This window comes from Pinus tabuliformis, chromosome Q (assembly GCF_031772625.1).
Source record: "Pinus tabuliformis cultivar Carrire ecotype Pingquan chromosome Q, CPIR1, whole genome shotgun sequence".
Classification (NCBI taxonomy): Eukaryota; Viridiplantae; Streptophyta; class Pinopsida; order Pinales; family Pinaceae; genus Pinus; species Pinus tabuliformis.
Window position 1 is genome coordinate 519,244,686 of NC_142296.1, and position 12,873 is coordinate 519,257,558.

The 12,873-nt window shown below is 34.9% G+C and overlaps 1 pseudogene; it reads right to left on the minus strand.

Annotated features, from left to right (window-relative positions):
• Nucleotides 1-860: 860 nt before the first annotated feature.
• LOC149220459 (cullin-1 pseudogene) lies at nucleotides 861-3,119 on the minus strand (annotated as a pseudogene).
• Nucleotides 3,120-12,873: the final 9,754 nt, after the last annotated feature.

The window sequence follows — 12,873 nt, forward strand, 5'->3', positions numbered from 1 at the left end:
AAAGGGACAATTGAAAATATCCACTCTAGACTACTTCAACAATTGAATCACATTAATGAGCATTAGAAATCCTTGAACTTGAAGTAACAATCTCTTGCGATTTTCTTCATACTTAAAATCTTATAGGGTAGGATTCTTCCACATAAGTTGAATATAAACCTATGTACACTTCAATGAACTAAGATAATATATCCATGTTGAATGTTATCTCCCACTATAAGTAGGAAATCTAGGATTTCAAAATAGAAACTTGAGAATATTATGTTTAATAGAAGTCCCTTGCTTAACTATAGTTTTGAGGTTGTGACATTAAAATGACATAAATTTATCAATATTAGTCATATACAATGCTACAACCCTAATTTGGAAATAATATACATAGAGAAAAATGTCCACAAAAAACATAATAATGATTGTGGGCTGAAATTGAAGTGTATATAACTTCTACAATAGTTCTAGAAATAGCTATTATAACAAAACATATAAAATACCACAATATCTCTAATGACACTATTCTTGGTACAATACACTACATAGAATAATAAATATGATACCAAAAAATGTTCCACAAAATTTATATTCTCAAATTATTATAACTTCCATGAAACTTCCCAAATACCTATTTACAACAATTTTGAATTTCCTTGTACAGATCCTCCAAAATAAAATATGATAAATAAAATGGAACAAAAAACTTTCTCTCAACCCAAGAATGGACATTGATACCACTTCTTTTCTTCCTGAAAGATATCCAATCTAGTTTAAATGATACATTAAATGATACGAAAATAAAGAACAACAGAGTGAAAACGCAAAACCAACGCATTCAACACCTTTCCGTGCTATCTTCATAGGCTTCTTCAAGGTATATATCTTAACAAATCCACCTCTTTTTTGTCTCGTTCTAAGAACTCCCTTTTAACCAAATCTTCAATCCGCCTTTTAATTTGCATGAAATCTACCTTGAATAGCCCTTCAAGTTCCTGAGCACATTCACTCACAAGTATTTTGTATTGTAAAGCCTTTTTTGCCTTCATAATGCGTACTATCGATGCATCAATAACAAAACGTCTGTCCTTATGAATATCCTCCTCCGATGATGATTTTTTCTTGTCGCTCAGCAGTGGCATTGGAAGTTTTATCTTCCCTTTTTTATCTGTAAAATTAAAATTGATTTTGAAGTCATCTGATGCAGTTACCGTGGTTGTATCTGGAACCTTGAGAAGAATTTTGTACTTGTCACAGGCCAGTGAATATAGAAGTCCATCAATTTCTTCCTCTGCCAAATTCAAGTGCTTTTTGATGTTGGAATAACTCAACTTTTCAGAGGCATTGAACAACAATAATATTGCTGTTTGGCAAGTTGTTGCTATCAGTTTTATTGATGTTCTATCAAACTTACCAATTATAGTACAGGATCCCAAGGAATATATCCATTTAAGTTTTTGATGTTGGGCTTCTGCGGAATAATAGTCTGTAAATGCTTCAACACATCCAACCATCTCTGGAGGTAAATTAATGTGAGGGCACTTGTATGTTGGCCAAAATCTAGTTGTCAGCACTGTAGCTGTAAACTCCATTCCCAGATGTATATTTCCATTATTTTTAAGATATGTATCGAATTTACTTTGTCTCTCCTGGGATCCTGTCCAATCCGTTAACATACCAGCAATCTCTGACGTTAATTGATCACCAAATTTCTGCTTCAGCTTTGACAATATGATCTGCACATAACCAATATTTGCACGTTTGCCGAGCAGAATTCTACGAGTTAGTTTTTCTCCGTAGGATTCAACAAACCGATCTTTATCCCAGATATACTCTACAAATTCCACCACATTTTCAATTACATCGTCTCTGCTCAACGTTTCATTGCTGCTATCCTCTTCAAGTACAGTATCACAAAGTGTAGCCAGCCACTCAGCACTGCTACTTCCTGCAATTCCTTTATTACAGAACACCTCAAATACTTGTTTCAAAACGCTGGAAAAAATATTATTCTCCTGAAAGACATCAACATCATATTTCGTATACTGGTCCCGTAATTCTATAACCTTCCTCACAAACGCAAACACTTCCCGCAACAATAAACTTTTATCCCTTCTGCCTGCATTCTGCTTTAGCACAGCATCTTCAGCTTGTTTAACAGGTGATGTTACTTCACTAATAACATGCTGCTTAAAAATATTTTCAATTGATTCCCATCCATTAGGTACACTATCAAATAGCCTCCCCATCCTCAAAATATCTTTATATCTATGTTCCCTTAGCAAGGAAGCGCATCTTGAATGTTCATCCTCAAGAAGATATGTCATCAAATGGGAAAACAATACATTCTTTACATTCTCTAATACCTTTTGCTCGCTGCTCTTATGCAAATATCTTGCAACTCTGTCCTTCTCGAGTATGAAAGCTTCATCCACCCTTGACATATAGTCCGTATAGGAATCTTCTAAAATCCATGAAGAAGCCTTCCGAGAGTAGAAATCTGCAGTATGTTCCAACATGGCCACTTCAAAATCATTTGTATAGAAATCCATGTCAACCTCCAGAAAAATGGCGACAATATCTTTCAAAAGGGTCTCATCTCTTGGCTCTCCTTCGCGCTCTTCATCAATAAGAACAATCGCCGCATTCTTCACATTAATTCGGATTTCCCGAAAAACAAGGTCTCGGAAGTACTCGATTCCAACTTCTCTGACTGAAAGAACGGAGGGATACCGGACATCCAAATGTTGGAAGAAAGCGAACATGGAACGGAGCATGGCCTTGAAAATTTTCCAGCGTTTGATAAGTTCTCTCGGCAACAATTGGTCATCAGTCTGTTCCCTCAAAGCCGGTGAAACCGTTAAGGTTATGTACTCTTTAATGGAATCCCTGTATCTATTATAGAGTTCCGGTTTCTCGCGAATATAGTAGACGACAGTGTAAATAGCCATTTTGTCGTCCACACGCACCTCAAAGTTGACATCTTCTTCCAACAGGCTACTCAGCTGTACGATAGCTTTGTAAATAAAAGCCCAACCTTCTTCCAGATCAAACCTCTTGTCTTTCACGGCCCTGTTGACAATAGCCCATCCTTCCTGCACGTTTAGGATACTTCCACTGCTCCTCGTCATTTCGAAACCAAAGCTAACTGTTTTCTTAGGGAGAGAATACTTGGTTATCAGAAGGTATGATAGCAGAGTACGCGCTCCACTCTAGAGAAGGTTGAGAATCTGTTTGTGGTAAACGAGTGATTGCAACTTTGTATTTATAATATCGTTAAGGCTGGGTTATGTGGGCCCGGCATGTGAATGTCCCGTCGGCAGGTTACGTCGCGTGTTCATGATATTTATTTTAATTTCATTTCATTATGCCCATAATTAGAATAATAATAATAGAGAAGTAAACTATATGGTGCTATTTTTAAACTATATATATTTATATTCTATTTTTTTAAAGATTATTTTAAGTAATTTTTCATATTATCTTATATTATGATGAGAATATGCGTTTGTTCTATTTTTAATATATTATATTTTTGTGTAAATTAGAGTCTCCACAAATTAGTAAGGCCTTTTTCTCCCATATACCATGATTTTTATGTTTATATAAATGGGACTATATATGATTTTTATGTTTATATAAATGGGAGTATATATAAGGGAAAGTCACACCTTATTAAAGGGCATCTACAATGGTGCTCATAAATAGTGGGGATTGACAAGGAATTATGTGTTTGTTCTAGCTATACTATGGCATGATGTTTATGGTCAATAAAATGGGTGCATCCATAATGGAGTGAGATTTTCTCTTACTAACATAATGGTTGATTATTCATATGTTAATGAGACAATCAACATAAGGCAACCTACTTACTCCACCTCCACCTAGATCCTTATAGTTATTGAAATGGGGTATTTGTAAGGGAGTGAATCGTTATATTAAAACAATAATTGATTTATTGATTTGCGATAAGGGGCATCCAAAAAGGAGTGATGCCTCCCACTAACATAGTGGGCATCCGCAAGGAAGTGGTGCTTCCCACTAACATATTGGGCATCATTTGACGAAAATGAAGGCACCCACAAGGATATGGCCTCTCCTTGTAACATAATGGTTGATTGGATACATGACGAGTATGTGGTATGTTTGTATTTTCAAAGATACACTTTGCAAGTTTTTTATGAGATGTTATTGGGATAAAATTACATAATTAAGCAAAAAACTCATAATGCATTGCCAAAAGCTCACTATTAAGCATGGAACTTGAGAAAAATCTCATAGTGTGTTGTCAAAAATTCATAATAGCATTGAACTCATACACAACTTATGTTGAGAAATGGCAACAAGAAATTGCAATTTAGTTTGTCCTTGAATTAAACTGAGAATTAAAATCGAATTCTATTCTCATAGCAACTTGTAAATAGTTAATTAAGTTTAATTAACTTAATTAGCATAAGAATTTCGAGTTGGAATTCTTTCTGGAGGCATGTATGTGTTATCCGTAAGTTTTAGGGGTCCAATATGAGTCTAAATTGAGTTGTAAAATAGATAACTGAGTGTACTGAGTTATGTTCAGTTAAATTAGTTCCAAATTGTTTGTGGAACTAATAAAGAGTTAACAGTCAGTTGGTGCACTAGTGCATCCACAAGTGTCACTGTAGTTAACTCAAGATTCCCTCATTAGAAATTCATGCATGTCAATTCTTAGAAAGACCCAGTTGAGACTAGAGTGCAGGGACAATATACTATGAGTTGTGTGATTTACTGAGTTGTATAGATCATGCATGTAATTAGAGAAGAACATATCTTTAGATTACACGGTTTTGGAAGGATGAATTCCCTTTAAATACAGGCTATTCATCCTAGGAATTATTCAAGAGATTCGAGGCTTTGAGAGCTGCTAAATAGGCTAAGGATTTGGCTTGAGCTAGCTTTTGAGCTGAGAGAGTTGAGCATACTTGTACGGAATTTCTTTGGTGAAAACAAGCTTTGTATTTTCACTCATATTTCTGATATGCAAGACAGATAGAGGGGTTTTGAGCATTGGCTTTCCCTAGATACATGTTGTGTCTTCTTCTTGTTCATATTCTTTTCATCGATCTATTGGCTTTCGCTAGTTGAAAGTAGAAGTAGATTCTTGTCCTGTTCTTCAGTAAATTGCATGAGCTTGTGAATCTATAGGATTTTCTACATGATATCAGAGCTAAGAATAATATGCTAGATGAGATTTCGAAGTTTTTATTTTTGGGTTACAGGTGAAATTTGAATTTTCAATACATACTTCTAGATCGACTCATGGCGTTCTACAGTTTGTGGCTCGAGTATGTCTTGGAAGGAAACTTGAATTTTATAGCCTGGAGGGACAAGATAGAGGCTGTGCTAGAGGATAATGGCTTGAAATGATTTGTTGATCAAGAAATTCCTAAGCCAAGAACATTAGATGCACAGAATTTGGCCGAATGGAAGAAGTGTGTGCCGAAAGCGAGGCAGATAATCCTTGAGGGAGTTTGAGACCACATTATCTTGAGTCTAAATGGAAAGGAAACTCCATACGCTATGTGGAAAACATTGATGGCCTTGTATCAGGACAACCATGACCAAAGGAAATTGGCATTGAAGGACAAACTGCGAAAAATCAAAATGGAGAAAGGAGAGACTATTCAAAAATACTTGACCAAGTTCACTCAATGTCGTGACGAACTTGGAAGTGTTGGAATCATGGTTGCCGAGGATGATCTAGTGAGTCTTACTCTTCTAGGGCTCCCAAAGAGTTGGCATAATTATCAGGACTCTGTCAATGGTCGGGAGAAGCTGTTGGATTAGGAACGACTGTGGTGGGATTTGATGTAGGAGGAGATCACGAGGAACACTAAACATGGCTCTTCAACAAAGATGGATGATGAAGAGAATCATGCCTTAACGGTTAAGTCGAAGAAGGGGAAAGGAAAGCTTTTCATTCAAAATTGGATTCTTATCATGGAGGTAAGATGAAATACATGATGAAATTTATGTGGTTTCATTGTCACAAGCTGGGCCATTTTGATGCAACTTGTCGACTCAAGAAGTCCAAGAAGAAGTCCTAAGGAGGAGCAACGGGTGAGGCTTTGGTGTCTCAATTCGAATTGGAATTTTCCCTCATTTCATGCATGGTATCACAAAAGATGCAGAGTGTATGTTACTTATACAGTGGAGCTTCATTCCACATGACTGGTGAAAAGGATTTATTTAGTGACGTGGAGGAGAAATATCTCAAGATGCATATCGAGATGGGTGACGATGGGAAATATAGTGTTACTAAATTGGGAACGATTACTTTTCAGAGGAGTCATGGGGCTCCAATCACCTTGAAGAATGTTATGTATGTGCCCGGGCAGAAGAAGAACTTGGTACTTATTTCCATCCTTGAGGATAGAGGCTTTCATGTGATCTTCTTGAAAGGAAAGTTGTTCTTTCAACACATAGCCACGGGTCAAGTAAAGAATATAGGGATTCAGATGAAGAATATTTATAAGTTGGAGGTAAAGGAGAGTGCTTCTTTGAGAACAAAATAAGATAGAGTGGAGAGCCGAGACGTTGGCAAGTTTTAGAACAGGCGATTGGGCCACCTGCATCATGGGGCTTTGAATATATTACAACAGATCTCTATCTGTCTTCCCAAAGGTACACTTGAGCTAGTTGATATATGCAAGGGGTTTACTCTAGGAAAATACACCAAGTCTTCCTTTCATTATATAGACAGTCGAGCAGAGGATATTCTAGAGCGAGTCCATTAAGATGTGTGTGGACCATTCTCAGCAACATCCACGACCAAAAACAGGTATTATGTTATATTTGTTAATGAATTTTCTCGAAAATGCTTGATATTTTTCATGCAGAAAAAGGATCAAACTTTCACAATGTTTTGTGAGTTTAAAGAATTGGTGGAGAAAGAGTGAGGAAATAAGGTTAAAATTATACGAAGTGATACCACAAGGGCACTTCTCAGTATGAATTATGGTACAAATGGATAGAGGGAGTGAAGTTTCAAGGCTTCACCGATGTAGATTGGGCAAGGATTCCATCGGACCTGAAGAGCACATTAAGAGGGATCTTCAGTATTGGGTCAGAGACAATCTCTTGGTACAACAAGAAACAAAGATTGGTTGCAGTCAATTCGGTAGAGGAAGATTACATGGGTGCCAGTTAGGCAGCATGTGAGGCCATCTTGATGAGGAAGATCCCAAATGGTTTATTTGGTGAGAAGATGGATCCAATTGTGATTTATTGTGATAATTAGAGTTGTATCAAACTTCCTAAAAATCTAGTTTGCTATGATTGGTCCATGCATATTGATATATGATATCATCATCTCAGAGATTGTGTATTGAGGTGGATTATGTTTTTAGAGTACATTCCCACGAATAAGAAATATGCTAATATTTTGACAATGGCATTGTCAATATGTAAATTCAAGTTTCACAGAGATAGGATTTAGGCATTGCAAAAACGCTAACTTCCTCAGATCATAAATCCAAAAATATAGCGAGACAAAACATTATACCAAAAATTCCACAATGACTTGTTTGGAGCAGTGAAACCCTAGAATCCAAAGCTCTCATACCAAATGTTATGAAACCAGCTCACAAAAAGATAGAAAAGGTAGATAAGCACCTTAGAAATAAGCCTCTTTGAGGGGGAAACCTCCTTTACATTACACAAATGAACAATTCTTTGATGATACAAATGAGAAGATCTCCTTTCTATATATAGGAGCTTAAGGGGTCATAATATAATCAGAGCCAACATAACACTAATAATGTAAGGGCACAATAATAACAATATGGGGGCTACATAGGCACAAAAATGTAATAAGGGGGTTGTACTAATAACAGTAAAGGTTACACTAGTAGTATAGGGACCTAACAACTACTCTGTAGTATAAATTTCTTATTGTCTCGTAATCCATTCATTTCCATATAAATTTTGATTCTCTATTTTCACATTAAGTACTATGTTTCAAGCTTTGTTTTGATTGCCTTTTTTGCAATTGTTGCTCAGTTTCTTTGTAGACCATAAACAAGTCCTTGAAAAAAAAATTAAAACAGAAAAAAAATCAAATTTAGATCATCTCTATTGATTCATCGAAGAATTTAGATTTTCATAATCATTCACTAAAATTAGATCTAATTTCATATTCATTCACATGATCTTCTAGATAAAATTTACAAAGAATTTATAGAATAAGCTTGAATGCTTTCACAGAAGGTACATCTCAACACTTTCATAAACTAAATTTACCTTCTTTCTTAGAGTAAATTTGAATGTTTTCATATATTAATTTTGAATAATTTCCTAGATTAAGAGTGCATGATTTCATAGATTAATTTTACATGATTTCTTATAATAGACTTATATGCTTTCTTAGATTAAATTTCCATCCTTTCATAGATAAGATTTATATGCTTTCATAGAATATATTTATCTTCTTTCCTAGATTATATTTTAATGATCTATTAGAATAAGAACTTATCTTCTTAGACTAATATGTCTATTTCTTTCATAGAGTGATATTTATTTCATGTTGATTTACTTCCAATAGAATTAGAAGCTAAAATCATAGCCTATAGTTTGTCGTATAGGTCATAACTTTACAAACTCAGATTGACAATTTAATGTGACATAATTTAAACCATAATTCATTGACCATACCTACAAACCTTATTGAACCAGTGTTAGAAGGATTATTATAAGATATAAAAATCAATATTCTACGATGACTAGCCATGTACATGGACACCTTGTAGGTAAGGAAGAAACCTTAAGTAGAGAGAGCCTTGGCTATATTTTACCCCAAGTGTACCATGAGGATTCCAATAAATTTATTTCTACTTAATGTTGTATATAATTTTGTAATGTTTCATGAATCAAATAAAACTAAGAAATTTCCTTCTTTTCCAAGATTGAAGGAAGTGTATCAAGGAGCTTAGGAGAATGTGGACTCACTCTAATTCATATATTAAAGGAAACCAAGAGCACCTAGATCATCTTAGAAGGATATGAACTACAATCCTCCTTAGTATTTGGTTTTTATAACATAAAATTATCTTCTCAATCTTCGTACCAATCTTGTCCACTTATTTCAACTAGGCAAGGTTAGTGGAAATATCCAAGTCAACCTATCAACCTCGCTCATCCAACATTCCAAAACATTCCTTTAGTGCAAAACCCTCAATATACCAATCCTCCAAGATTGTAGATATCTCAAAACCAACAAAAACAAACATTACTTCCTCCTCCTCCACCAGAAAACCCATATATAGGCATTATATGATATTCTCGAAGTCAACCATAACTATATACACAATGAGCCCCTAATCTGAATGGTATGCAAGTGCAACTAGCATATAAAAATTAACCATCATATGAATCTCATTCCATATATCTTCAAGAAACCATCCTTAGCACATGAATTGGGTTATTGCTACCAATCCAATATAGCATTCAATTTCTAAAATGGAAGATACCATCCCACAAAAAACAATTTGTCAACCAAACTCATCATATCTCGAAAGAATAAACCTTAATAAATGTTCCACCTCTATGGAAAATGAACTTCTAGTGGCTTAAGAGTTTATGTGTCAAGATACCTATCCTATGGGAAATCAAGGATATTTCCATTTATAAGTAGTTCATCAAGGAAGAATGCCTAAAGAGGTATGGGAAATCAAGGATATTTCCATTTATAAGTAGTTCATCAAGGAAGAATGCCTAAAGAGGTATGAAAGGATGAAGAGAAACTCCCATGTAGTCAACATAATAGGAAAAATTGCGAACCATACGCTTGACAAGTTTTTTATCCCAAGGTATTTGGATCTAGGAACAATGTAGTAAATGTATAGATCATAAAAATTATGGTCTATAATGCACTGATAAACATAGGGGAATCCATTATATCTTGACCAAGAATACCATGGTTAGATTATGACTCTCACGATTGATGAAAGATAAATCCACTATAGTCCTCTTTGTATATAGATCAATATTGAATATTAAGGGAGTATTGGAGTATGTGTAAATATCTTTTGATTCCTATAAATATACTGTTGATTTCATTGTCTTAGAACCCACATATAAAATGAATGGGTACCCTCTTGTCCTAGGAAATACCATGGTTGGAAATAATTAATTAATACACATTAGATGTGGAGTAGGAAGTGTGACCATTACCAATGGTCAATACTAAAAATATTTTTTCGTATATCCCCATAATTGGCAATCAATTATGGGAAAATTACCCATCTAAGTGGAATATGAATAAGAGTCAATAGAGAAATTTATTTATCCTCTCGTTAGTATTAAGACAATTTTGGCTAGAAAAAGGTATATTGAATACACCTTTGTTTCCAGTTTTGTACAATACATGTATCCTTATATAATAAAACTTTAGGTTTTTTTTAATTTGAATAGCTACCTTAGTTAGGATATCTTTCTAATGAAGAAAGGGTTTTATGGAGTGTTGGGTGAAGGAATTGCACTGGAGCAAACTCCTCAACACTTAATTATCAACCCGGGGGTTTCGTAAACTTAGAGACGAAGCACAGGTAATTCCAAAAATGGTATGAACTTTTCTAATTTCTAATCCTACTTCTTAAAGGAAATTCTTTGCAGAATCAGATAGAAAGTGATTGAAAAGGCAATTAACACCAAGGCAACTTGTTAAGCCCCTATACTACTAGTGTAACCCCATATTGTTATTAGTACAACCCCCTTACTATATTTTTCTACCAATGTAGTCACCATATTGTTATTATTGTGCCGCATAGAAGCCCACTATTGTTATTATTGTGCCCTTACATTATTATTGTTATATCGGCTCTAATTATATTATGACCCCTTAGACTCCTATACATAGAAAGGAGGTCTTGTCATTTGTATCATCCATGAATTGTTCATTTGCGTAATGTAAAGGAGTTTTCCCCTTGAAGAGGCTTATTTCTAAGGCATTGGTATATCTTTTCTATCTTTTTGTGAGATGGATTCATAACATTTTGTATCAGAGCTTTGGATTCTAGGGTTTTCCTACTACAAATAGGTCATCGTGGAATTTTCACTATAATGTTTTTCCTACGATGTTTCAGAAGCAAAAAAAACCCATTTGAGATGAACTCGCGTTGAATCTTGAGTTCGATTTTCAAATATTTTCTCACTATATTTTAGGATATATGATATGAGGAAGTTAGGGTTTTTGCAAGCTCTAGAATTTCAACTAAAATAGGTCATCGTGGGATTTTCACTATAACTCTTTCGCTACAAATTTGAAAAATCTAAAACAAAAACCCATTTGAGAAGAAATCCTTCTAAACCTCAGCTTCGAATTTTACATCCTATCTCACTATAGTTTCAGAGATATAGTCTGAGGAAGTTAGGGTTTTGGCAGCCCCCAAATTACCTTCCAAATAGGTAACCATGGGAAGATCATCACAACTGTCTCTCTGAGCATCAGATTGCAATTTCATAAGGAGTTACAAAAGGAGGACAGGGTGTCGTTTCTTGTGTGTATTTTCAAAACCAGAGGTGAAAACAGTGACACGTGGAACTTCATACAAGTTCGCTATTCTGAAAAGGTAGATAATTAGGTCAGCTTGGGAGAGTGTGCATAACACTTTCTTGGAGAATCCAATTTTTATCAGATTAGTGGTATTAGAAAGAGGACATAGAGGGCTACTGTAGGTTGCAATTTTAGAACTGGAAGAGCTGAAATTGCAAAGTTATAGTCATTTCAAGATCGAGCTACTAAAATCAAGAAAAGGCGATATGAGGAAGTTGATGGCAAGGATCCGGTAAATTAGATACTACAGATGGAGCAATATTTTGATCTACATGAGGTGCAACTATTACAAAGGTATGTATTGCATCTCCATATTTAGAACCGGATCAATTTTTATGGTATAAAGGGCTTTGTTCTCGTAAACCACTTGTTACGTGGTCAATTTTCATGGAGGAAATTATAGCACATTATGAGGATACAAAGAGAAACACCTTCTTTAGCCAATTGATAAATCTCAAACAAAAGTGTTCAATGGAAGAGCACATTGATGACTTTCAAAAATTGAATATAAGGGTAAATGATATTCTAGAGAACCAAAGGATTGATACCTTCATAGGTACGTTAAAGTATAACATTCAACATGAGGTTTGTCTTTGGAAACTAATTCATTAGAGAAGGCATTCAAGTGGGCAAGAAAAATTGAAAGTGAAATTATGGAAACAAGGAATCCCACCACTCACAACTATAATTATGGAAGTGTTTCTTCTCCTAGCCTTCCACAACCTACAAGGTTTACACGACGACAATTGGAAGAAAAAAGAGAAAAAAGGCTTTGTTACAATTGCGATAGCAAATGCACTAAAGGTCATAAGTGTGTTGAGAAGAAATTATTTTACATAGAGTATGAAGAGGAGGAAGAAAAGGATCAAGAAACATTAAAAGAAGAGGATATACTCTAGGACCCAACCCTAGAGAAAGAAGAAATGAATCCGACCATATCTTGTAAAGCATTGGCAAGAATTACCACTCCTCAAACTCTTAAGGTAGAAGGACATATCAAGAATAAAAAGGTTCAAGAAGTGAAATATCACATCGAGAAAGAAGAAATGAATCCAACCATATCTTGTAATGCATTGGCTGGAATTACCACTCCTCAAACTATCAAGATAGACAAACATATCAAGAAGAAAAATATTCAAGAAGTGAAAGATCACATCGATCATCAAGAAATGAATTCGACCATATCTTGTAAAGCATTGGAAGAAATTACCACTCCTCAAATTCTTAGGATAAAAGGACATATCAAGAAGAAAAAGGTTCTAGTGAAATATCACATCGAGCATCAACAACAAGTTCTC